Below are 26,434 nucleotides of genomic sequence, written 5' to 3' on the forward strand. Positions count from 1 at the left end.
CTAGCACTCTACCTCTGAGAATCCAGGCCTGGCAACTGTGGCATCTGAAGCTTATTAATTCACCTTCCCATATCCAGCCCTTACTGCTCGTACCTCATACTGGTCATGCATAAAAACCAGATAACATACTGAATTTGATGTAATGTTTAAATATGTTCAAAATCTTTTAAAAAGCACTAAATAGCTCTGGCTGGTATGGCTCAGTTGGTTGGAGTGTCGTCCCATACACCAAAAGGTTGCGGGTTCAATCCCCAGTTGGAGCATGTACAAGAGGCAACCAATTGATGTTTCTCTCTCTCTCTCTCTCTCTCTCTCTCTCTCTCTCTCTCTCTCTCTCTCTCTCTCTCTCTCCCTCTCTCTCTCTCAATTTTAAAATAAATAAAAAGTACTGAATAGCTTACTGAAAAACATGTAAATACTGGAGATTCCTTCTGCTCTGGAAGATTGAAAATAAGCATGTAATTAATTAATGGGAAAGAAATGGTACTCTTTGGAGAAGAAAAGCACAGATGCCTAAAGGGAATGGAGCCATGTTTGCCAAAAATGTGAAGCTCTGAGGTACAAGTTCCAGGAAGAAGACAACGAAGTTCTTTGTAGCCCAGGCATTCTGCCCTGGAAATGGTCCAAACAACCTCAGGTGGTGATTTCCTTGGAACACAATTTCAATGTAGAATACTTTTCCAAGATAGATGGATTATAATAAGCTCCAACCCAAATTTTTATCTCAAAAAAAAGCTGTCTTTCTGTTTAGCAGACATATTTAGTACTTAATGATATGTGAAATAGTACACTTCATTTGTTTTAATTAATAAGAAACAACTTATTAAAGGCAAAGATTTGGCTAGAACCAATGTTGCTTCATTCTTATTTTAAGTCCCTTTCACATCCTTGCTCTGTTATTCTGAATACTGACCTACTGAAAAGAAAGCATGCCCATAATTTATCCTAATTAGAATTAATCAGAAATAAGTGTCCTCATTAGAATTAACCAAGAGCCATCTTAGTCAAAAGGGAACAATAAAATGCGATGATCAATTGGCAATAAACAAACTGAGCTGAGAAAAAAAAAATGGATAGTCTTTAGTTTGGTTACTAAAACATACATTATGTACGCATACAGGGAATTTGGGTAACATTTCTAATCTTATGTGGAGGTGATGGACTACAGACACCTAGGTTCATACCACATTACAATTCCAGGTTTGAAAGCCTTCTAAAAGACCATCCAGTTCAACTACCAGTCTAAGGTCTGAATCTCCTTTCTGCCGTTACCTCGCATATATTTGAATGTATTCATTAGAAGTCTTTGTTAGTAGCAAGTAATAGAATCCAACTAATTAGCTTAAATAATAAAGATACTTTATTGGTTCATATAACTTAGGCTCTGAAGTTAGTTGGATTTCAAGGAATTCTTAATTCAGTGGCAAAACAAGACCACCATGGCCCCACCTTCTACCCACACCTCTGTTTGATACTCCATGGTGACAAATCCTCCTAAAGGTTAACTCCTCTCAGGGTTAGCAAAGAGCCAACAGTCTTCAGAGTGACATGCTACTTTCTACACATCCAGGAGGAACACTGTCCTGTCAATCAAAACCAAGTTCCAGGCTTGGTATGATAGGTTTCTTTAAGTCACATGCTCGTTCAACAGCCAATAACTCTGGCCCAAAGGTTTGAATCAGCTGTTTGGCTTAGCCTTGATCATGTGCTCAATGCTCAGAGCCAGGATTTAAGTTAGCTTTTCAGGAACTACATGGATTCTCAATAATAAATCAGAAACTGATGGAAAGTGAGGAAAAGAGAATGCAGGACCACATACTAACTGTGTCCAAATATAGGGGTCTTACTATTTCCTCCTGTCTTTGGGTATAGCTGAGAGCCAGAAAGTATAACAACTATTCAAACACCATGAGTTCTAAAGATCAATTTTGCCCACCTCAACTTGCCTGTACACATCTACATTACATTTTCATCATCTCAGTAGAGATCTCTTATGTGAGAATTTTGCCATGTTACCTGTAAGTACTACTATTTTATCAAAGGGACAGCACTAAAAAGATGAGGAGGCTGAAGGGTAGATTGTAGCTAATTTCTAGTAAATTTTGTGTAGCTTGCCTCTATCTAAGCTGTTGGTGAAGCTGCAGCTGACACTCGAAATTTGGGAGCTTAACAGCCAAATTTTAGTAATGGGGGTAACAGATATGTCTTTTAAAAATGTACATGTGCTCATATTATTCTGAGAATGCCACATTTGTGCATGTGTATGGTTATTCCCACATACCAACTAGGGTAATTTATCATCTAAGTTGTGAGTTATACATTCTTATTTTACTTATGAGTCTAATGTTACCCAAAAAAATGTGCTTTTATTTGTTGCCTTGCCAACCAAGGATTTATTTTCATGACCTGCTAAGCTAAAACATATCCCAAATAATTTGAAAGCCAGGAAAATGGAATCCTCCACCTCCCCTTTAGACTTCAGATCTTCCAGACAAAATTGCCTAACTGGTTTATACATCTGTATCCTTAAATTGATGCTTTATTTGTTCACGTGACTCACTTTCTATTCAGGTCATCTTTCTCATGATCCTGTATGAATAAGCCAGGAGAAATTTGATGGTTTGGGAAAAGAAAAATCAGAGAAAAACTTAAAAACTATTATTTGAAGATACTTGTTAAACTCTTTAGATGAGATATTCTTTAATACAGAGCTTCTAAAAACAAAGTTTACTTTTAACCCCCAGGGTTTAGCCCAGTGCTAAGCACAAAGTAGATCTTAATGCATAGTAATCAACTAAATAAATTTGACAATCTTTTGATATGTCTTGACAGCATATTTTATCAGATTTCCTCTACTAAACTTTGTTGATGAATATAATGATTTGATTACTTAATTTTTTAAAAAATATATTTTTATTGACTTCAGAGAGGAAAGGAGAGGGGGGGGGGTAGAAACATCAATGATGAAAGAGAATCATTGATCTGCTGCCTCCTGCATGCCCTGCACTAGGGATCGAGCCCACAACTTGGGTATATATCCTGACCAGGAATTGAATCATGACCTCCTGGTACATAGGTCAACGCTCAACCACTGAGCAACACCAGCTGGGCCACTTAACTTTTTTTATAAGTACAAATGCCAAATGGATGAAATGAAAGACTATCTGGTCAATTATTTCTAACTATCAAAACTCTTTTAAAAGTAAGCACTGGATAATGGAACTGGAGGGGATGACAACTCTTCCGCTGCTTCAAGGTTTGGTGTGGCAGACTGGAGGACATATTTAAATGGTTTCCTTAGAAACATCATCTAAGCTTTACCAGGAATTATCCCTACACACTTGGTGGCATTGCTTTTGCATAATGGCATCTGACTTTTTCTATTTCAGATTCTTCTTATTCTACAGCATGGGAAACAAATGGGACTATATTTAGGAGCAGAGATTGTTGCCATATAAAGAAACAACAACGTACGGAATGAGACCTCTCCCAATCCAGAGAAATCTTTGATTTTAAACAAGTCTATAGATGACAATGACTACTCCAAAGTTTATTAAATTAAATGCTTTCTCTGCCCCTTCTAGTTCTAAAGCTATATAATTTAATATATGACCAATACTGAAAGAAGAGTTGTCTTGGTTTAATGTATGAAACAACTTGAAATCATCTTGGGTAAACCCACTACTTCGCTGTTAATAGTGAATATGTGAAACTAATAAACTACAGTGGAAAATTTTTTTTCTTTAGTATTTTACACTATTCAGTGGGCCATTTTATAAATTACTATCGCTATCTCGTGCTAATAACAAATGTTTGACTACAATGTGAATGTGAATGATTTGGGTTTTTTTAAGTGAAATAAAAATGGACTTTTGTTGTAATCACACCCCTACCTTCAATACATGTATAATAATACCCTCAATTGATAATATAGTCATGAATTGGAAACTATGGCCTATATACCATTCCATCTTCCATTTCCCTTTTTGAAATCACAGGATGCATTACTATTAAAGTGTAAACTTTATTGTGTGAATAAATAACACCTTTAGACAATGCCAACTGAACAATCATCCCCTCTATATAGTTTACAACAGTGATCTGCACTTTTTTGATAGAGAGGTGAGAGGGTCTGAATTAGAAGATTAAATAAAGCAAGTCCATATAGGCTTAACCAAAGACAAATGTTCCTCACAGCTAGAATGCCTTATAAAGCCTTATCTTGTGTGGAGAAATAGGAAGTGTGGGGTTTGGGGGCTTGAGGACTGACAATGTAGTACCACCTGTCCTTGAACTGCTGGGTTCCAAACCTTACCAGCAGCTCATTCTCATGTCCTTGCACCTTTGCAAGCTCATAACTTGCTTGGGCCAATAAGCTGGGTTTGTACTTGTAGTCCTACCATTAATCCTGTTATAGAAAAACAAGTCTGTCTGGATGCTAAACAATTTAATGACAAGACAAACTCTTTGTAGTCAGCGCACAATTATGAATCTGAGCTGCTCAGAAAGAACACTTGCTTGAACATTGACATCTCCGCTCAATTTTTTTTCAGAGTACTTTAAACTCGGCCCACGTGTCACTGCCACATTCTTTATGAGACACATAGAAAAATTCATAGAGAATAGGAGTTGATTGAGAAAGATAGCCAGGGACGGAGATGAAACTGAGTTAACGTGGACTAAATCAAGCCTTTGGAAAATCTTCACATGCTCCTCCAAAATGAAATAAGCAACCCAGAGAAGGTGCTTTAAGGTACCGCACTCTTTTTCGTGTATTAAGTCAGTAGGCTGCCCCCATAAATCCCTGTCAATGCTTATTCATAGTCACTAACTGTGTCAACAGCACACTCTGTTCCCTTCTAGTCCACCTTTAGACATATACACACACATTTCTTATCTGATTTGTTTAAATTCTGCTACAAGCATTTTTATGTTTCATCATCATCTTCATAATTGTCGCTGTTAGTAACTGCACAATATTCTATCCAGTTAAATGGATTTACTACTGACTCTCTCCAGTGATTTCTGATACTCTGCTACAGATAACATCTTTGCAAGCAAATTTTTCCAATTTTAAGTTTTTTACCTTGAAATAGCTGTTTAGACGTGTTGTTATTCAGAAAAAGACTACCTAATCAATTTTATTACTCTTGAAAGTTGTTGTCATGTTACTTGCCAAAGTGGAGTGGTTTTCATTGATTCGGTAATACAGGAGTGTTTTGTTTTCACTATACTTCACTAGGGGATGACATTTTCCCCTAGAATTGCTCTTATAAGACCTATCATGCATTTCGTACTTAGAGATGTCAGATACTACAAAGAAGGTTTGGGTGTATAATCTTACTTAAATCTCAGAACAACTATATGAAGTAGGTGGTATTTTTATCTTCATTCTGTTGCTGAAGCAACTCAACCCAGAGAGACTCAGTCATTACCCAATTTCACAAAGCCTTTAAGCAGAGGGTCCAGGCTCATCTCAGGTGTGACTGGCTGAAATCCATGCTATTAACTAAAGACTGTGCTTCCTTATATGTCTTAGTTATAAATTGTTATTAAAACATCTTTCTGCTTGCTTAGTTACTGTTTTATTGCTAATCTATATTTCTATAGGGAAATACTTTTTTTCAACCTGCTTTTTCTTCACATTCCAAAATCACATACTGTGTTAACCTGCTTTTTTTTCCTCACATTCCAAACTAGTGGTCCACTATTTAAAATCTACTAAGAATATAGATATTACTCCCAAATATACCACATGTTTTCCATTTAGCCATAGGAAAGCTTCAATTTTACCATAAATATGAAGGGAGCCACTTATATTCCTAATAGAAGGTATTAAAACACCATGACATTCCAAAGAGGAAAATGTTTTTAATGAACTATATTTCATTACTAATGACTACATTTGGGGAGGTGGATTTCCAGAGTCATTTATAGACTCAAAAGCAAAAAGAAAATACTAGAAACAGGTAATCAGACCTCAATCTTAATTAGCACTCAGCTTATTTTTTGAAACCCAACAATAAGTTCAGAAAAAAATCAGTTTTTAAAATACACAAAATTAGTTCACATTTCATTATTTTATAGATTTTTAAATTCTATCTATAATTTATTTTTTCTTGGTGAATAAAATCCCTCTGTTTTTGAGCTAGATGCAATGCTTCTTATGCCAGCATTTGATCAAATTTAAAATAATGATTATATAGTTATAATAACTTATATTGCCCTAGTCCGTGGTCGGCAAACTGCGGCTCGCGAGCCACATGCGGCTCTTTGGCCCCTTGAGTGTGGCTCTTCCTAAGCCTTAGGAGTACCCTAATTAAGTTAATAACAATGTACCTACCTATATAGTTTAAGTTTAAAAAATTTGGCTCTCAAAAGAAATTTCAATCGTTGTACTATTGATATTTGGCTCTGTTGGCTAATGAGTTTGCCGACCACTGCAGGTGGTTTGGCTAAGTGGATAGAGCGTCAGCCTGTGGACCAGAAGATCCAGGGTTCGATTCTGGTCAAGGGCACATTTACGGATTGCGGGCTCAATTCTCAGCAGGGGGTGTGCAGGAGGCAGCCGATCAATGATTCTCTCTCATCATTGATGTTTCTATCTAACTCTCCCTCTCCCTTCCTCTCTGAAGTCAATAAAAGTATTTTTTAAAAAATAAAAATAAAAAAATAATAACTTATATTAAATTCTTCCAATTGATTTGAAAATGCCTATTGGTATTCAATATGAGGTCAATACATATATGCATATTTGAACAAATAAGAAGCCAAGAAACTCCTACATGTCTAAAAAATGGAATTGGAGAGACAATATTCAAAGGAAAATTATATAAATGCAAAATCCTAGAAACAAAACATATATCCATCGTTAATGGAATGGTTCAGTACTTATTGGTAGCACTCATATGACAGCACTCATATTAAAAATAATAACTAAGTATAAACTTGGAATTACCAAATAAAAAATGTAGAAGAAAATTTAGAAATCTATCTTAAATAACAAATCAAATAAGCTGCAGCTAGAGTAAAAATTTTAAAAATATTTAGAGGAGGAGAATTTACAGAAATGTATAAAATGTTTACAGTATCTAGGAACAAATGATCATGTTGTTAACAAGAGAAAAAATTCCATGAAGACATCACTGACATTAAAATACAGAGTGGGGCAAAAGTAGGCCTACAGTTGTTTGTATGGAAAATAATATAACAATCCTATCTAATAATAGAGAAACATGGTAATTAACCATAACTTCACTACTTTCCCATTGGCTAATCAGCAAGATATGCAAATTAACTGCCAACCAAGATGGCGGCCGGCAGCCAGGCAGCTGAAGCGAACAGGAGGCTTGCTTGCTCCAGTGATGGAGGAAGCCAAGGTTCCCTGCTTGCCGCTGCTGGGCTCTGAGCTGCAGTCTAAGAAACAATGTTGCAATTATAGAAGGTAAATAAACCCCAGAAACCTGCTTTCAGCCCTCAGAGCTGGAGCTAGCAGGACCACAACAGTGTTACAATTATAGAACCCAAACAAACCCAGATACCTGCTTTCAGCAGCCAAGGTCTCAGAGCTGGAGCTGAGCCTCAGAGCTAAAGCCAGCTCTCAGTTCCAGTGACAGCCATAGAAGGTAAATAAATCCCATAATTAAAAAAAAAAGAAAAAAAGGAGAGGTTGAGAGCTTCAGTCACCTGCCAGCCTGAAAACGGCCCTCAGCCCCTCACCCAGACTGGCCAGGCATCCCAGTGGGGACCCCCACCCTGAAGGAGGTGTGACCAGCTGCAAACAGCCATCATCCCCTCATCCAGGCTGGCCAGGCACCCAAGCAGGACACCCACCCTGATCCGGGACACCCTTCAGGGCAAACCAGCCAGCCCCCACCCGTGCACCAGGCCTCTATCCTATATAGTAAAAGGGTAATATGCAAACTGACCCTAACAGCAGAAGGACTGGGAATGACTGGTCACTATGACACACACTGACCACCATAGGGCAGATGCTCAATGCAGGAGCTGCCCTCTGGTGGCCAGGGCACTCTCACATGGGAGGAGCTCTGCTCAGCCACAAGCCAGGCTGACAACTGCCAGTACAGCGGTGGTGGTGGGAGCCTCTCCTGCCTCCTCAGCAGCGCTAAGGATGTCTGACTGCAGCTTAGGTCTGCTCCCTGCTGGCAAGTGGGCATCCCCCGAGGGCTGCCGGGCTGCCAGAGGGATGTCTGATTGCCATCTTAGGCCCAATCCCCCGGGGAAGTGGGCCTAAGCCAGCAGGTGGTCATCCCCCAAGGGGTCCCAGACTGCGAGAGGGCACAGGCCGGGCTGAGGGCCCTCCTTTCCCCCCAAGTGCACAAATTTTTGTGCACCGGGCCTCTAGTGAATAAATAATCAAGAGTAAACTGTGTTTTGCATACTCACAACTATAAACTAACTTTTGCCCCATCCTGAATGTTAATATTTTAAATATCTGTACTGTGTAAGAGAATAAAAAGACTAAGAAAATATTTGAATGCATAAGATCAAGCTTAAAGATGTGTTAAGCGTTCTTACATTTAAAATAATTCTTAAGCACTTGATTAAATAAGTAGAGAATATTACAGAAACATGCACAATTACTTATGGGAGACCTACAAGATTGCTTTTTAGGATATATCACACTTTTGGATTTTAACTATTCCAAGACTACTTGTTTTCCAATAGAATTTAAAAAAAACTAAAGAACCACACTGGGAGTAAATAGACTTATAATTTCTGCATTATCTTATTTACTCAGTTTCAGATTCCATCCACCCATTAAGGAGAAAAGTCAGTAAATACCAACTGGTTCTTGAAACTAATCCAGAGAGAAAGCAGACCTATCATTTTGCATAATATTATGTTTACTTCTAGTCCATTTCTCTTGGCAAGAGAAAATATTCTTGTGAAGGGGAATGGCCACAAAGACCTCTTAAAGTCCATAATATATAATATTGGAAAATAAAACACTTTCCATAGTTATGCCATTAAATTACACACACACAAAAATCACAGTGGTGTTTGTTTTTTATTGTCTCATGGATTCTTTTAGCAGAAAACCATTACTCTGTCCTTGGGAGGCAAAATTAAATTATGGTAATTGTGCAGAATAAACCTTCAATTTATACTTCTGAAATCTGAACTCCCCAGGGGAAAAAAGTTAGCCTTGGGTAAAAAGAAAAAAAAATGATGTGGTGCCTATTAAATTTTAAAATAAAAACGTAAATTAAGGTTAATCACAAATAAACACATTTTGTTTCCCTAAGGTTGCCTAATAGGAGTATTTACATATATAGAAATATATCTTTGTGATAAGTTGCATATTAACTAATTTGTCCCATCGATGTAGGCACAGAACAGTTTTGGATACTAAATAATTGTTTTGTAGATTAATTTTGTTTTAATCCCATATCAACAATATTATTTCTTTCAATCTAGTAAATCTATTAGATTATTTTCTGTTAATACTTAACATCTGCATATGCCTTATTGAGTAATTGGAAGAAATGAATTCATATGTGATTCACTTAAATTATCCAGGAAAGTATTATTATCAATTCTGATGTTTAATGAGACTAATTAGGTGACCTCACAAATACCTATAAATGGAGGAGACTCTCTGGAGGAAAGAAAAGTTCCCTCTCATTTGCATTGTTCTCTCTCATTGCCATTCACAGGTTCTTGTTATTCTACAAGCTCTATAAGTGGATGAGCTGCTCTATATGAACACATTATGGTTAGGGTAGGGAGAAGACAGAGACAGTACGTTGAATAATGAAGTTCATGAAGATAAAGGATATAGTTAAGACTCAGTGAGCTTTGAATATTCCTGAGAAGATGAAGCTCAAGTTTTGATTAAAGATTAGTGTAATTATTTTCCTATCAAGTGTGTAAAAGATAGTCCAGAAAAGAAGTTATTTTAAGAAATTAAACAAGGGAGATGCTAAAAGTTTAATACACATTAGCAAGTATATGGAATCAGGAAATTAAAGTTGGTAACAGGTAATCCATGTATAGATTAGATTTTAAAGCACCTACCGGAAAGGAAGCAATCAGTATTAAGAAAATTTTTCCTTAGGAGGCAAAGCTCATGACCACTAGGCTTGTATGAGGGGAAAATTAATGTACAAAAGTGGAGACATACCTGGAAGGACTTTAGAATACTAAAAAAAATAGTTTAGAACACTGAAAAGTTTACTGGGGAGAGTACGGTGTGAGGAGATTGGCATACCAAGATTTCGTCACATGGATACAGATATGAGGACTTGGGAGCAAGTATTTAAGTTGGGGGTTGAACTTCAGGAAAACAAACCAACAACCTACTGAATCATGAACTAAGAACCAGTCGTCTACATAGCGAGTGTAAAAGTAAAATACACTCAGGATAAAACTTCTTAAAACACCTCCTGCCTATTTTAAGATTGGTCCTGAGACAATAGTGAGCATATATAAATTTGGGCAGATGTATCCCCAAATGGTGGAAAAAGGATACAGACTCTGAACTCTAAGTAAAGCCAACCAGCTGCAATTTATGAGAAACTACAGGTAAGTCTTGAGAATCAGCTAGATCTACACTGTTTCTCATATCATGAAAAGTGTATTCACTTATCCACTATGCACTTTGTTCTGGGAATGATCAAGACTTTCACAGACCAGTGGGTGAGGCAGAAGAAAACCAACAAACAATGGATTGCGATCAATGCTTTGTTAGAAGAATGCTTTGTTAGAAGAATGAGCACACGTGGGAGGGGCAGCTAACCTCATGACAGAATGTGTCTCTGAGGAGGTAATGTTGGCTCTGCTATTGGCAAGTAGGCCTTAGAGAAGCAAAGGAGTTGGATAAATCAGGTACATGGCACAGCTACAGTAAAAACATGTGAAATGATGGAGCCGTAATATAGTATAGAATAAGAAATTTACTTAAGAATTTGAATTCTAATCCTCCTTCCGCCATAACAATAAACAATGGATTTTGTCAGTTTAGAGAAGTCGCTTTGTTAATCTGTGACTAGGTTTTCTTATTGGTAAAATGGGCATAACATCTGCCATACATATCTAATAGGATTGTTTTTAAGGCTTGAGATCTATCTATCTATATATGGCTATCAAAAACATGAAAAACATCATAAACATGTAAGCGTTTTCATAAGGCTGCTTTATATCTAAATATAGACACACATCAAATTCCAAAATAAAATAGTTAAATGTTACCCTTCCTCCCCTCAAAGACAGTGAGTGAAGGAAAAATCTATGGAAATTTGTTTCTGAGACATGTCTACAATGACGGCATAAATGTCTTAGAACGATCCAGATGGTAGCTATCTCTCACCACTGAAGATTTGGCATACATCTGCACTACGATGTTTTATGATTCTTATTCCAAGACCAATTCTCTTTTGGAGGTCTAGGTTAATTATTGCTTGGATCTGATCAACATGGCCAAGCAAACCAATCCAGATGAAACAAAACAAGCTATTATTTACATAAGTAACATAATGTCTGCCTTGAAATTTACATATGACTTAATTGCTTGCCAAGCACTTTCTCCTACTTTAATTCTCTTATCTTTACATCCCTCCTGTAAGGCAGGGAGGACAGGTGTCATTAGTCCGATTTTAAAGGTGACTACAACAGACTCTACAATAAATGACTTAACCAAGATCAGATTTTGAGGACCACAACTAGATTTCTCTTTTTTAATTAAAAATCCAGTGGCTGTTTTTCCTATTATGACCAACATTCTATCTAAAGACCAATCACAAAAGGAGCAGCACACCCTTTTAAAATGTCCCATGCCTTTCTGAGCTCCCTAAATGTCTGCATTCCTTGGATGGATTTTTAAATATTTAAAATGGTTAAAATTTGTCCTTTTTTTTTGCAAATACCACTTGGTGTTTGTAAATAAACAGTGACCACTGACTGTGTCATTCTGAAATGTAACTTTTAAAAGAGAAGAACTTTTGTTTGTGCTTAAACATCCCAATCTAATCCAAGATACAGATGTATAGAAAGAGACAGATTTGAATCTTGGACAATAATTTATACTGTATTATAAAAGTCCAAGAGAACAGGGGACCGAACACTACATTTAAATCTATCTTGAATCATAAGTGGATAAGAACTTACATTCTAGTTGGTATATTTGAAACCATATTTTCTAAATATTTAAGTGGGAAGCAGACATACTATAGTAACAGCCTGGAAAAGTTTTTCCTGGATCTTTGCATCTCATTGACCTTCCACATGTGCAGACAAGGTCACTCTGGTTTCTGGAATACCCCTGCAGGGAAAAAAGAGGACAAGCTACCAGCTCTTGAGATGTCAAGATTTTGGTGGATCATATAGGAGTATTTGACTCTCCTTTTCAGATGGTTCTTAAGAGAAGCCACAGGCAAACAACTGAGTCATACAAAGCTATTTTAAGTCAGGTTCCTTTAGGATGAACTGTACAGACTTGTTGAGCTCCTGGCTGAGTTTGCACGTGTCCTTCATTAAGTATATGCATCAGCCTGAAGGGGAGTCATCCTGCTTGTGCAATTTAGTGTGTTTATACCTTTCTGTTTGACAAAGGGGTTGTTTGTTGTCTAACCCAGCCTGTTCGTACACGTGAAGGATAGATAGAATCTTCTCACACTCATGCACCTAGCAGAAACAGAAAATTAAATTACAATGCCCAAATGCAGAATTTGATTTCCCATCTTGTGTCTTCCTAGAATTCCAGGATATTTTCTTATTTAACAAGAATTGCAGAAAGGATTAGGAATACATGCATTCATAGAAAGCACCAAAAGATATGAGTGCATTCCCCAATCATATTTATGTAGTATTTTCCTTCAAGGTTCCAAAATATTTTGAAATATTAATAATGCCCACTTAAAAAATTTAGAAATATAAGTAGGATATATGTGGATATATATATATAATCCTGGACAAAGAAGCTGTGATGGAAATAGCAGAGATAAATCTGGGTTTATTTTGTTTCTCTTTGCAGATGCACCATGGCATGGTACAGCAAGTTTTTATCCAGGGAGCATTAAATATATGCCTCCTGAGATCTCTTTGTGCAGGGTGTTTGCTTCAGCTGCCCCACCATATTTTTAATTCAGTCCAGGATCATTGCCACTGAAGCCTTTCCTCTTGTTCTAATTTAAATTGGCCTTCTCTGTATTTATGGTTTAGTTATAAGAAAAATAAGAGCTGGCCCTAGCTGGTCTGGCTTAGTGGATAGAGCGTCAGCCTATGAACTGAAGGGTCCCGAGTTCTATTCTGGTCAAGGGCACGTACCGGGGTTGCGGGCTCAACCCCCATTTGGGGGTGTGCAGAAGGCAGCCCATCAATGATTCCCTCTCATTATTGATGTTTCTATCTCTCTCTCCCTCTCCCTTCCTCTCTGAAATCAATAAAAATATTTTTTTTAAAAAAAAATAAGAGCTGTTGAGGATTTTTAGAGTTACAATCTGCTTACTTTACATATAAGGAAAGCAAGATGTAGGGACATTTTAGGGGCTTCTTCAAAATGACCCAACTAGAACTCACTTGTCTTTTCTGTGCACTCAGTCCTTGTTTCATTATGCCCTGCTGTTTATCTTTAATTATGGCATGTCTTCCAAACCCCACCTTCATTCTAAAGTTTTCATAAAAGCCCATTAAATCAATCTACCTAGAAATCTTTATTTTCCTTCTTTCACAATCATATGCAATTATAAGCAAATCATCAACTAATTTTCTGATGAGCAAAATTGGAATATTGATCCCTGTTCCATTTCTTCATGGCATGGAACACATTTCCTACAAAATGCATCATCACAATTATGACAATTTTACAAAGAGTATGAGAAAAAACAAAGCCAGATGTTAAATTCCTGAGCCCATCCCTGAAAATTATTTAAAGTCAAGAGTTACAATGTTGTCTTGGAGCACATGAACTAGGGATACATTATCCATAAACATGTTTCTATTCAGGAAATTTTGCACATGGAAGATGAACATACCATACTTAGGGATGTTTTCAGGAAGGCTTTAATAAGCTATATGTATCACATCAACCTCTGAGTTTTCCTTTGACAACAGTAAGCAGCTGAGGCCCGTCTTCTCTCTCTCTCTCTCTCTCTCTCTCTCTCTCTCTCTCTCTCTCTCTCTCTCTCTCTCGTGTGTGTGTGTGTGTGTGTGTGTGTGTGTGTGTGTGTGTGTGTGTGTGTGTCTTTGATGCTGGACTGCAGCAGTCTTGTGAGGCAAACCCACTGTCTTGTGTCTGGAAGAATTTCCATCAAAGAAACTACAAAGCACTTATATATTATTCAATCTATATTCTCCTACTTTTTCCCTTCCTTCCCTAACAAAGAAAGAAAAAAGGAGTAAGACACCAAAAAGGAATGGGGATCAAGAAAGAATACATGCGAACGTGATTTAAAATTATACAGTTCTGTGTAAATATCAAGGGAGCCAAAAGACTTGGATAAGGATACCACACATAGAAAAATTCATGGAAATAAGGAATGGCTGCTTTTGTCCTCTGGGGCCTGAAACCTTCCCTTGTCAGGGCTAAGCCTCTCTGGACCTAACACTGGTAATTTCAATATAAAGAGCATTTGATAAATATTCATCTTTGAGTCAGAGACAGTTGATTATCTTTCTGGTCCTCCTGCATATCCTATTTTTATCCAAAGCCAGGCCTGGGATCCCAGTGGTTAGAGGTCTCTGAAGAATCTAATCATCAATTAAAAATAATAGAAGTTTAGAAGGTAAGGAGCGAGGGGTTCCAGACTTCGAGAGCCCCAGACTGCGAGAGGGATGTCTGACTGTGGACATCCCCCAAGGAGTCCCGAACTGCGAGAGGGTGCAGGCCATGCTGAGGGACCCCTCCACCTCAAGTGCATGAATGTCATTCACCGGGCCTCTAGTCTTTCATAAAATACTTGGTTATGGTGCTGATCCTTGGTTGTATAGTGGAAGGAGACCAGGGGAAGGAAGAACAAATGTGAGGAAATGTCTGTGTCATGGGGAGGAGGCAGTGGCCATAGTAGGCAAAAAAACTTGGACAATCACCATGCTCACTGTTGACCTTTCAAATTCAGAAATATATTCTTAGCCAAATATTCTGCAGGATTTATAAATTTCCCTTGAATAGAAAAGAATCACTGAGGGCTAGTGAGATCAATCATATTTAAATGTGAGTTGTTCCATCCCTATGATGGTGGGAGAAGTAATTTTGAAGTCTGAGATATTTAAAGGCAAGCATGCCTGGTGAGTGACCCTTGGCAGAAAGATAACAAAGAGAAATTGGAGAAGATAGTTTACCTACTTGGCAATTTTGCCCATTGTTGGCAGTCACTTTTTCTTGGATCTGAGGCAATGGTAGAAAGGACACTGGATACATTTCAGGCAGGACACAGAAGGCAGTTCTACTACTAACAATAACAACAACTAAGCAATAAAAGCAGCCCATTGTGTATGGAGTGCTTCTGTAAGCCAGGCACTGTCCCTTCGCTTACTGTACTGGTTGTTACTGCTTCATGTTCATCAAATTTAAGTCGACCTCTCCCCACCTCCCTTTGCAAAATGCTTTTCTAATTGTGTGGTTGTGCTAGGAGTGCCAGTCTTAGAATGTGGGCATGCTGCCAAAAGGCATGGCCACTGAGTTATGCAAAGCCAAGTTGGGTAGTGTACACCACCACACACACACACACACACACACACACACACACACACACACTTCAGAAATTGGCAAAGGATACAAGCAATCAAAACACTCTCTAGTATTTCCCAATCTGGACATAGAAGAAAGGACTTTATCCTTCATGAAAATGAAACTGTAAAAATGTGATCCTTGGGAATGCAAATGCCTATAAGCTTCAGCTCATGAAGACATATACACAAAGAGAGAAGCGGGGACAAGAAATGAAGAGAGGAAGTGCTGTAGTGTTTAGGCATGTAATTGGTCCTTAATTCTAGTACTCCATTAGGCCAGCTCTACACCTTGTACGAGCCAATAATTCTATCCTTTCCCTTGTTTTCAATCTAAATCCTGTCTTCATTTATAAAAGTACATAGAACATCTCACTTACTCCTCACACCTTAACCCCAAATTTTATCAATAAATGGCAACTTAAGGAGTAAATAGTTAACTTTCCTCAAGGTCACACAGCTAATAACTTGCAGCTCAGGTCCAACTTGCTGGCCCTGAGCTCTTAACTACTAGTTTGTCCACCAGGATCCTTAAATATCCTATGCTTTATGCTTTCAGAGCAATTTTATTGGCCATGTGTTTTTTTTTAATATTGAGAGGATCAAATGAGATAACCTAAGGAATATCACTTTGATTAAAGCAAAATGCCATAAGCAAATGCATTTCCCACTGGTCCAAGTGCCTGATGCCTGCTGGCATATCTGACTTGAAATGCAATCTATTCTATGTTAAATTGGGTTTGTTAAATTGTTTACAGATCCTACCATCGATGTCTTGCTTGTCTGTTTAATCTGAGCATTAATGTCTTTATGCTAGATAAGAACGTATGGATATAAATGATCGTAACATTAATTAAAACTTTAAAATAGAGACAGTACAACCTAAGTCAGGCGCATGCATTCTAAAGTTCTGTACTAACATAAAAAGATGTGAGAAACAGGGAGGGTGTTAGAAGAAATACCCTAGAAAATAAATGACAGCTCCCAAAATTCTAAAAGAAAGAAAGAATAAAAGAATATTGCATCATTTATGAATAATGTAAAAATGCCTTACATTCAATTGTTACTGACATGTAAAGATATGAGAGATGATATATCTGACAAATGTACAATCTATGAAAGGAAAATTCTACTTCATATTTATTGAGCCTGATACTACCCATGCCTAAGGGGTTATTTATTCATTGGCACTTCAACAACTATTTTAAAGCACTAAAATTTTTGTGTTACCCTTAGAGAAACAGAATGTAGTTATTGTACATGCAGTCTTTGATGGAATCAGAAGTTATATATAAATTGCCTGAGCCCCACGCTCATTGTGGTCTGTGACCAGTTAGTCATTTTTTCTTACAAAGAAACAAAAGTATCTTTGTTTCCATAATCACTGAGCAGATTAAATCGGAGCTAAATTTTACCAGAAATTTTAGGATATTTCTATCAAAATAATAATAATTGATTATGAGCACTAACTGGATATAAGAGGAATCGACTTGACCTAAATACAATAAGCAAAGCTACATATTGCCCTCAATTATAGGAAAAAAAAGTCTTTACACATCTGCATGTCTCTGTCTGTAAAATCCAGGATGGTGTAATGAAATCCTCTTGCCCTTTCGCAGCCAGGAACAAATTAAAGCTGACCTCGGATACCACAACATGGCTTCCAGGGGGAGGAATTCAATGCCCTCAACTCTTCTGGGAAGCTGATAACTTTTGAATACAGACAGCGGGGAATCTGGCCCGGGCTGCTTTCTCTTTGGGTTTTATACAAAGATGCTGCCAGGTTGGAGACTGTTACTCATGGTAGGAAAGTAGGGCAGCAGTCTCTAAGGAGAGGCTAGAATTAGAGGAAAACCCTCTGTATGCAAATTTCCCTGGCTCCTTTATTTACCTACACATTTTTACAAGGGATTGGTAATGTGTGTAGGAGGCTGAGCAACTACTGTTACTTGTCGTAAAATAGAAAAGTTTACATCTGAAACAGATTGTTTTCTTTCAAATAACTGAGGTTAAGTTTTCTTCCTTCTTCACTTTGATACTTGTAATTGTTCATTAAAATTTGAAAGTGTACGAGGGAAGGCACATCTTGTTTACTTCTGTCATGCTGAGCTGGGGTACTGCTCAGTGGGAAGTCCCCAGAGGACACCAGCTGGCTATAGAGAAATGGTGCCCAACGGGGCGAGCATACAAGGCAAGCTCTTTAGAACGCAAAGCCAGCTTCGCCATTCAAAGCTTACAGATCTCCTCTTGGTCAAAAATAGAGTGAACCTGACTTTTAGAAACAGGTTAGCTTGTGATGAAGGCACTGGTTCATGTTTCTATTAAAACCTTAACTACCCTAACTGGTTTGGCTCGGTGGATAGAGCATCAGCCTGAGGACTCAAGGGTCCCAGGTTCGATTCTGGTCAAGGGCATGTACCTTGGTTGTGGGCACGTCCCCAATAGGGAGTGTGCAGGAGGCAGCTGATTGATGCTTCTCTCTCATCGATGTTTCTAACTCTCTATCACTCTCCCTTCCTTTCTGTAAAAAAATGAATAAAATATATTTTTTAGAAAAATCCTTAACTGAGGAAATCCACATTGAAGAGCGATTGAGACAAGCTCTTTAGTTGTTGCTCAAGATCATTAGTTCTCAAATTTTGAAGAGGGAAATACACACATACCCACACCCACATCACTGGGAGGCATATTAAAATGTGTATTTCCAGAGGGATGATTCATTGGGCTGAATCCCTTGTTTCCAACAGGCATAGCAAGTGAGGCATGGCGTGTCCTTCAACTTTATGCATTTATCAGATCATATCTGAGATAATCTGCACATGGACTAGTTACTATAATTTACCACAGAAGTGGTTTCATAGAATTGTAATTGTCTTGACTTTCCTAGTGTTTGTGAAAGGTTACTATATGAAGTGATTATATGAAGAACCATTTTGCCTTTTGTGAAACTCTGATTGACAGGCAACGATGTCCATTTTGTCCAAAGCCCTTTTTATAACGAGCAATATATTTTTCACAGCACTCAGTGTCAGAAAAAAATTTCCAAAGAATTTGCTACTGAGGGTTATAATTTATCATAAGATTTGTCTTGGCTACCTGAAATCACAAAGACACATTTTGTTCTGAAACATATTAACTTTCATTGACCCTTTAGTCTTACTTTAATAATGTTTTTTTCTTTAATCATAAGTACATCAAATCCTTTTTGGAAACACTTAGACTAGAAATAATAACTAAAATGACAAAGGCAGGTGTGGTTTTATAATGAATGTCTTTGCATTACAGCTGGTGGGGAATTCATGCAAGTTTGCTGACCCACTAATTCATATAAACATTCAAAATCACAAATTTAAGTGGTACAAGCACAAAGTCAAGACAACTTACCAATGTACACTGATAAGTTTGATATATTTATACACCTTGTTGCACTTTCTCTGAGTATGGCCATTATTATCTTGTCCTGCTCAACCTTAATAATATGCTATTTTATTCAGTATATCAAACAGTGCCTCTCATAGCCTTCCTTGTAAGTTAGATTTTATTCCCCTACTAGCCCAGTGCACAAAATTCCTGCACTGGTAGGGTCCCTAGCAGCTGCCAGCTGCCAGCCAGTTACTTCCTCCCTTCCCCTGCCTGCCTGTCGCCACCAGGGTTTCCCTCCCTTCCTCCACCTGGCCCCACCCCCTGGAAAAACTCCTGGACAACTCCCAGTCAAGGGGACAGTTTGCATACTACACTTTTATTATACAGTGGGGCCTTGACTTACAAGTGTCCGAACTAACGAGTTTTTCGAGATACGAGCCATCTCTCGGCTGTTTTTTTGCTTTGAGTTGGGAGCTAAACTTCGGGTTACAAGCCAGCTTCAGATACCCCACTGCTAGTTGGCGCAGCGAACATCACGGTGAACACCACAACATCAGCCCAGCATTTCAATTCATTGTAATGGTGAAAATTAATTTGACATACGAGTAATTTGAGTTATGTGCTCCGTCACAGAACAAATTAAACTCGTAAGTCAAGGCCCCACTGTATAGGACTAGTGGCCTGGTACACAGATTTGTGCACATTGAAAGGAAATTAATTGGAATTCCTGGGGTGGCACCACAGCTCAAAGGGCATCTGTGTAGTGAGGGGAGGTGGGTGGGGGGTAGAAGGAGGAAAAGAAAGAAAACTCACACTTGGTTCTTCAGACTTGTGGCACTAGCTCCTGTGCAGGGACTAATGCAGGCAGTCCCGGGTGGTGGCTGGCAGGGTGGGATGGGGAGAGACAGGCCGGACATGCCCTGGAGCCAACCTCCCATGGTCCCTTCCCAGCTGGCTGCACCTGGGGCAGCACTGTGACTCAAAGGGAGTGAGCGGGGTCCCTCCAGCAGATGGGGTCTCTCAGCCTGGCCTGCAGGGATCAGGCCGACTCTCCGATATCCCCAAGGGGTCCCGGAGTGCATCACCCAAGAACTGTCGCTGCCAAGTCACTGCAGCTCAGCAGCTCCTGCATTGAGCATCTGCCCCTGGTGGTCAGTGCGTGTCATAAGTACTGGCTGGTCGGGCAGTTGGACAGTCACTTAGCCTTTTATATATATAGATTTCTACTTTATTCAAACCAAGGGGCATAGCAAGTTAGTACCTTACACTTAGATTCTCTCAGCCTGTGACATATCTTCCTGTGCCAAACATTTTATACACCATTGCCAAATTAATCTTCCTGGGGACTAATTCCAATAAAATGTAAGTGAATTTAGCCAGGCATCCACAGCCTTCTATGTCTTGATACAACTTGTCTTTCAAAGTCAATTTCCCACTGTGCCTCCCATAAGCATTGGCCAAACTCTTCCCACTTTATTTCCTTTTGCTTTCCCACTTCCAGGTAGAATGCCATTTAGTTGGCTTTTAAACACTTAAATTAGACTTATCTTTAAAGCCATCAAAAGCCTTGCAAGAAACTGCCAGTAAAAGCAATACTTTTTCCCTCTGTAACTCTCATAACACCTTTCATATTTTTTCTTACCACATATATCTTTCATTATCAGGATTAGGGAATAGGTCTGCTTCCCTGCAAGAATGAAAGCAGGATCTGTTCTTACCATTAAGACAATCCCAGTACATTCTCTATGCACAATGGGCAGACACTCAACCATTTGCAGAATGAATTGAACAAACTGCCTTTTTGAGAAGCTATTTGGCATTTGTACTTTTCTCAGGGGGAATCAGTGAAGCAGGGCGTAGATCTGACCTGCTGGAGGAGAGTTCACTGGGGAAAGCTCACGGATTCAGGATGTGTAGCAAGTACACCGGTCTCCCTCCTGCCATCATACCCTGGGGCAGTGCACAGCACCTCACAGGGCCAGACATTTGAATCCTCCTAGATGTGTTGTGCTGAGGGGCTTCTAAGAATCGTATGCCAAGAAAATATAATTGTATGCCATCACAGAATCTTGTCTCCAGTCCTAACCTGCCAACCTAGTGTTTGTGGGGCTAAGTGTAGTCCTTCATATGGTCAGGCATCCAAGCCTTAAAATTTCAGCTGCGCCCTTGCTGGTTTGGCTCAGTGGATAGAGCTTGGACCTGCGGACTGAAGGGTCCCAGGTTCGATTCCAGTCAGGGTCACATGCCCCTATTGTGGGCTCAATCCCCAGTGGGGGATGTCCAGGAGGCAGCCAATCAATGATTATTTTTCATCATTGATGTTTCTATCTCTCTCCCCCTCTCCCTTCCTCTCTGAAATCAATAAAAATATATATTAAAAAAAATTGCTGCTGCAAGACATAGAAATCCAGCAGAATTCATCACAACAGGCATCCTGCTCAGGAAAGCACTAACCCCTGCCCTGGCATGACCGGGGAGTTGTGGCCCAGCCCAGTGGCCGACAAGTGCTCCCAGCAGGAAGTCATAACTGACCTCTATGGTGTTTCATAGGAGGCAACTCTCTCTCGAAGATGCCAGCTTGCAGATCAGTCTTAGACAAATTTACTCTTTTCTTTCATATATGCATAATTCTAAAACAATCTGAACTACATTAGTTATATAAAATATACGTGTTAGGGGACAGGCCCAAGTATACACCATGCAGGCCACATCCAGAACCTGCCATGTGTGTGTGAAGCCCTAGGCGGCAGGGACGGACGCTTTACTAACATAAAACTGACCTGCGAGCTCAATCAGCAGCGCACCCAGTGTGGGTGGGTGCCTCGGGTATCTAGCGCTCCACGTTCAAGGACTTTTCTCAAGGTCTTCCTTCGGAATCAACTGAAGGGGGAAGCCTTTTATGTATTTTTACAATACAAGGAAATATTAACATTCATTTCCTAGGAGACAAGGGGACTTGTGAGTCCAAAGGATTCTGTTTCATCATTGCTTTGAAGTTTAGAGAAGCATGATTCTGGTTGTCATCCATTTTAATGGGCTAAAGATCAAAGGAAGGACCGTCTGAGTCAACCGCATATCTAGCTACTGGCCCCATAAAAATATAGAGGATGCAGATTATTCACCAAAGTGCTCTAGGAGAAGGGCTGTGGTGCTCAGAAACAGTGTCCAAATCCATGACAAATCCCCTCCTCAAAAGGCAGGAATGACAACAAGAAAAAGAAGCTTGCTCTGTCAGTTATCAGCTGGGAGGTGTAGTCAGAGCAGCTACCCTCTCACCACCCAGGGGCAAGATTAAAAAGGGAAAGGACAACTCTGACTAACTTATGCCAGCTTGGGGTCCAGTGGGTGACAGCTGTCAGAACTCAGTCCGGAAGCTCAGAGAGGGGCTGAGGCATTGTCCCAACTCCCCAAGACCTGGACTGCTGGCCAGGATGAAGCAGAAGGCCCAGCAAGACATAAGGAGAGCAGGACTTCCGCATAATTCCTCCAACAACTGCGGGAGGGAGAAAGGGGAGACAAAGTGTCAGGGGAGAAACAGGTCTGAGCTCTGATATCATCTTCCTGGATGAGGGACCGAAGGGTGTGGTCACCAGCTACAAGGTCATCCTAGAGCATCAAACAGCCTGGTACTCCCTGGCAGGGCCAACATCCCCCGCACAAAAGCTTTGTTCTGCTTTGTTGCTCAGGGGACTTGGAAATGGAGTATAATTTTTAAAATATTTGCTACTTTGGTCATGTTCCCACAACTGAAAAAAAAAATCATTTGCAATTTAAGGTACATAGAGACCCATGTTCCCAATGTCCATAATGTTGGCCTTGGAGATCATTTTCAGGAGGAAGGAAGAAAAGTGAATTTTTATAAATGAAAAATATTTACCAAAAGAAACAAATTTCTATTGACTCCTTCCTGATTATTCTTAATTTAGAGTCCCAGATGTTGCAGTCCTGGGATTTCTAACTTTGTACACAGAAAGCATTGTATTTCTAGTACTATATTGAACAGTGTAGTGTTTTACTCCTGCTACGTAGCTTTTGCAAAATTGTACAGCTTTACCAAATTCTTAGTTAAGATGGCCTGTGTCTGCAGGTTGATCATAATAGGTTTTGTGCTTTTGAACAAAAAATATTAAGTTCTTGTATTTTCATAGTTTACTAAATTTTCTTTTTCAAAGTTTAATAACCCAGTTCATTAAAAGAAGTATATTAAGCTCCATGCTGTCTATATAAATTGTCAATGTTCTATTTAAAAGGGGGGGGGTTACATTTTCCTTTAACTGACTCACCAGATGCTCAGACTTTCAAAACTTTCCATCAGTGATTCAAAGTAGCCTGGCATTTCATTTATACATTTTTTAATATCAAAAAATATTTACTGAAGTACTTTACTGGGTGTGATGCAGAAATTGAACTACTATGTTATTGTGTTCAAACTGCTAGGCTAACTGGTCTTTAAAGGCCTGGCTGATATAGCTCAGTTGGTTGAGCATTGTCCTATGTACCAAAAGGTCACTGGTTCGATTCCAGGTCAGGGCACATGCCCGGGTTTTAGGCCGGGGTGCCTGCGGGAGGCAACCGATATTTCTCTTCCTTAATCTCTCTAAAAAAAAAAAATCAATAAAAACATTTTTAAAAATAAATAAACAAATGAAAGTATTTGAAATTATACAAAACTCAAATTCTTCATGTAGTTTTCTAAAGAACTACAATACCCACTATGAAAAACGTATCTGCTTTAACCAAGATAATTCTTACTTTATAGAAAATAAGTTTTAAACCCACTATAATAATCAGACTATACATGCTATTTTCTTTGTAAATTTTAAATCCATTCATAGGTGTCTCCATTTCTAAAATACTTTCATTTAATATTATGCTCTCTTTTACCAATATGCCCTTATCTTACCATTCCCTGTAGTACAGCATTTGAAAACAGTTTCACAATGGCACCAACTAATATGACGAGGCAGAAGATAGAAAAAGAAAAGGAATGAAGGAGAGAAAAAAAAAGGACAGGCTGCAGACCCAGAGGTATTGCATACTTCACTGCAGACTGCTTTTCCCCAGGCAAGATGGCATCCCACCCTCCTTCCCTTTGCAGACAGAAAGAGACCCTGACTGTCTCACGTGGTTTATTCATGGTTTCTCCCCTGTGTTTTATTTTATGCCATTTTATTGAGGTAAAAAGAGGTCTTAGCTCGTACAATTATCTCTCATGCAGCATAGAATTGCTTAAGAAATATCACACATTCCTCATGCATGGTCTCCCAGCTATTGCACATTTTAATATAATACGTCAGTATTTTTTATAGTGCCTCATGCTGGAATGAGCACGAGATGAATTAACGTGATGTCAAATGGGTTTTCGATCAATAGCTATAAATAATTAAATCTACTCTTTGCAGGGCATTTGATGGGGTAGTATATAGTTTGAAATCATTGTCTCTTTCCCAGCATTTCATTGTCTTCATCTCAATCTAACAAAAGTGAAATAAAAATGTACAGTAGACATGCCTCACATGAATATATATATATATATATATATATATATATATATAGACACATGTAACATTGCCAACATTATTCTGAGTAGCCATTTGAGCAATTTAAATGACTCAAGGGGAAATTCATTCATAAAAGTAAAGAGGAGTCCTTTTTACTGTTATGATCCCTAATTAGGTGGATCAACAGAATAATTGTCACATTATGGAAGGCCATTCAAATCTGGTAATTAATCAAAAGTAAAGTTCATCAAAACTTGGAGTATATTTATTGTACTTCATTTTCTACCATTAGCTGTTAGGAAACTGAAGAGCTCTCATTTCTAATTGTGCTCTTGTCTAATTAGTTCAATGATACCACCGTTTTGTTTTTATCATAAAAGTTACACACAATTCCCACAACCACTAACATGGAGAAGTCACCAGGGTCAGGTGCTAACAGACCAAATTAGAACCCATCTCACAGGAATTGGGCCCACTATTCATCCCTGACCTCATTTTTTTTTGCACTGTGGAAAGTGTAAGTCACTTAGTTTATAAAGCACAAAAAAAAAAAAAAAAAAAAAGCCTGCTAAATGGTGCTATCATGGGATCATGGATTTAAAGTATCTCAGAATCACTCAGCTGGAAAAATGGCTTAAAAGGCCAAAGGCATTGCAGCTATACCTCACTGAAGCATAATGCTAATCCTTATCCTTTGTTTTCATTAAGTTAAGAGTTATACTTTCTCTTATTTATATTGTCTTTATCACCCCTCTCCCACCAAGAGACAAAATCTATATAACCTCTCAATTTGTAAACGTTAAAAGAAAATATATATATACATATAAGAAAGATGCATGTAAGTAGCTGAATTTAAAATAATTCTATGGGTTCTAATTCAGAAATAGTTTCTGAGTTTAGCTTCTCTTTTTTAAGCCCTCCACCATAGCACACACATCAGCATCTATCTAGCCAACAAGAATGTTTAAACACAAGTTAGGTCTGAGGTACATGGAGAGATAGCATTAGACAGTGTCTCCATCCTCAACTCATAGGAGGCCATCAAGAAAGCAATGAACCCAGCCAAGTGGTTCAGTTAGCTGAGTGTCATCCTGTGCCCCAAAAGGTTGCTGGTTCAATTCCCGTCAGGGCACATATCTGGGTTTCATTCAATCCCCAGTTGGAAAACCTACAAAAGGTAACCAATCAACGTTTCTCTTTCACATCAATTCTCTCTCTCTCTCTCTCTCTCTCTCTCTCTCTCTCTCTCTCTTTCTCTCTCTCTCCCTCCCCCCCCCTTCCTCCCTCTGCCTTCCTCTCTGTAAGCCTGTCCTTGGTGAGGATTAAAAAAGAGAGAGAAAGCAATGAGACAAGAGCAGCAATAAAATATGCAAAATGTGGTAAGACAGTAGGATCAGATCTACCTGGTAGGGATACCAAACTCAGATTGAGGGAGAGGTGTCTGAGGGAGACTTGTCGAGAAGGCATTTTTGAGGAAATGACTTTGATGTAGCTCTTGAAGAATAAGAACTAACCAAGTAAAAACCTAAGGTGGGAGTGTGGGGGAGGGTAGTGACCACAAAGGCAAGGAATGAGCATTCCAGGAAGAAGGAACATAGTGTAAAAGTTCAGAGAGGATAATAAGCCTCCTATGTTCTGAAACAATTTTTCATCAAGTTTTTATCTTTTTCTTTTCTTTGTTTCCTAATAATCTTAGGAATAAGATTTGGAAGTTCAAAATTAAGTGCATGCCAAAGAGGGGAGCTCCAACTGTAGGTGGTGAAAGCCATTGAAAAACATTTCAAGTAGCAAGATTGGATTTTGGTTTTCATGATTCGGGCAATATTTCTGAATTAAGGCTGGGAAAGAAGAGGGAGAAAATAAAAAAGCATTAAAATTTTATT

Source organism: Myotis myotis, unplaced genomic scaffold (genome assembly GCF_014108235.1).
Source record: "Myotis myotis isolate mMyoMyo1 unplaced genomic scaffold, mMyoMyo1.p scaffold_m19_p_11, whole genome shotgun sequence".
Taxonomy (NCBI): Eukaryota; Metazoa; Chordata; class Mammalia; order Chiroptera; family Vespertilionidae; genus Myotis; species Myotis myotis.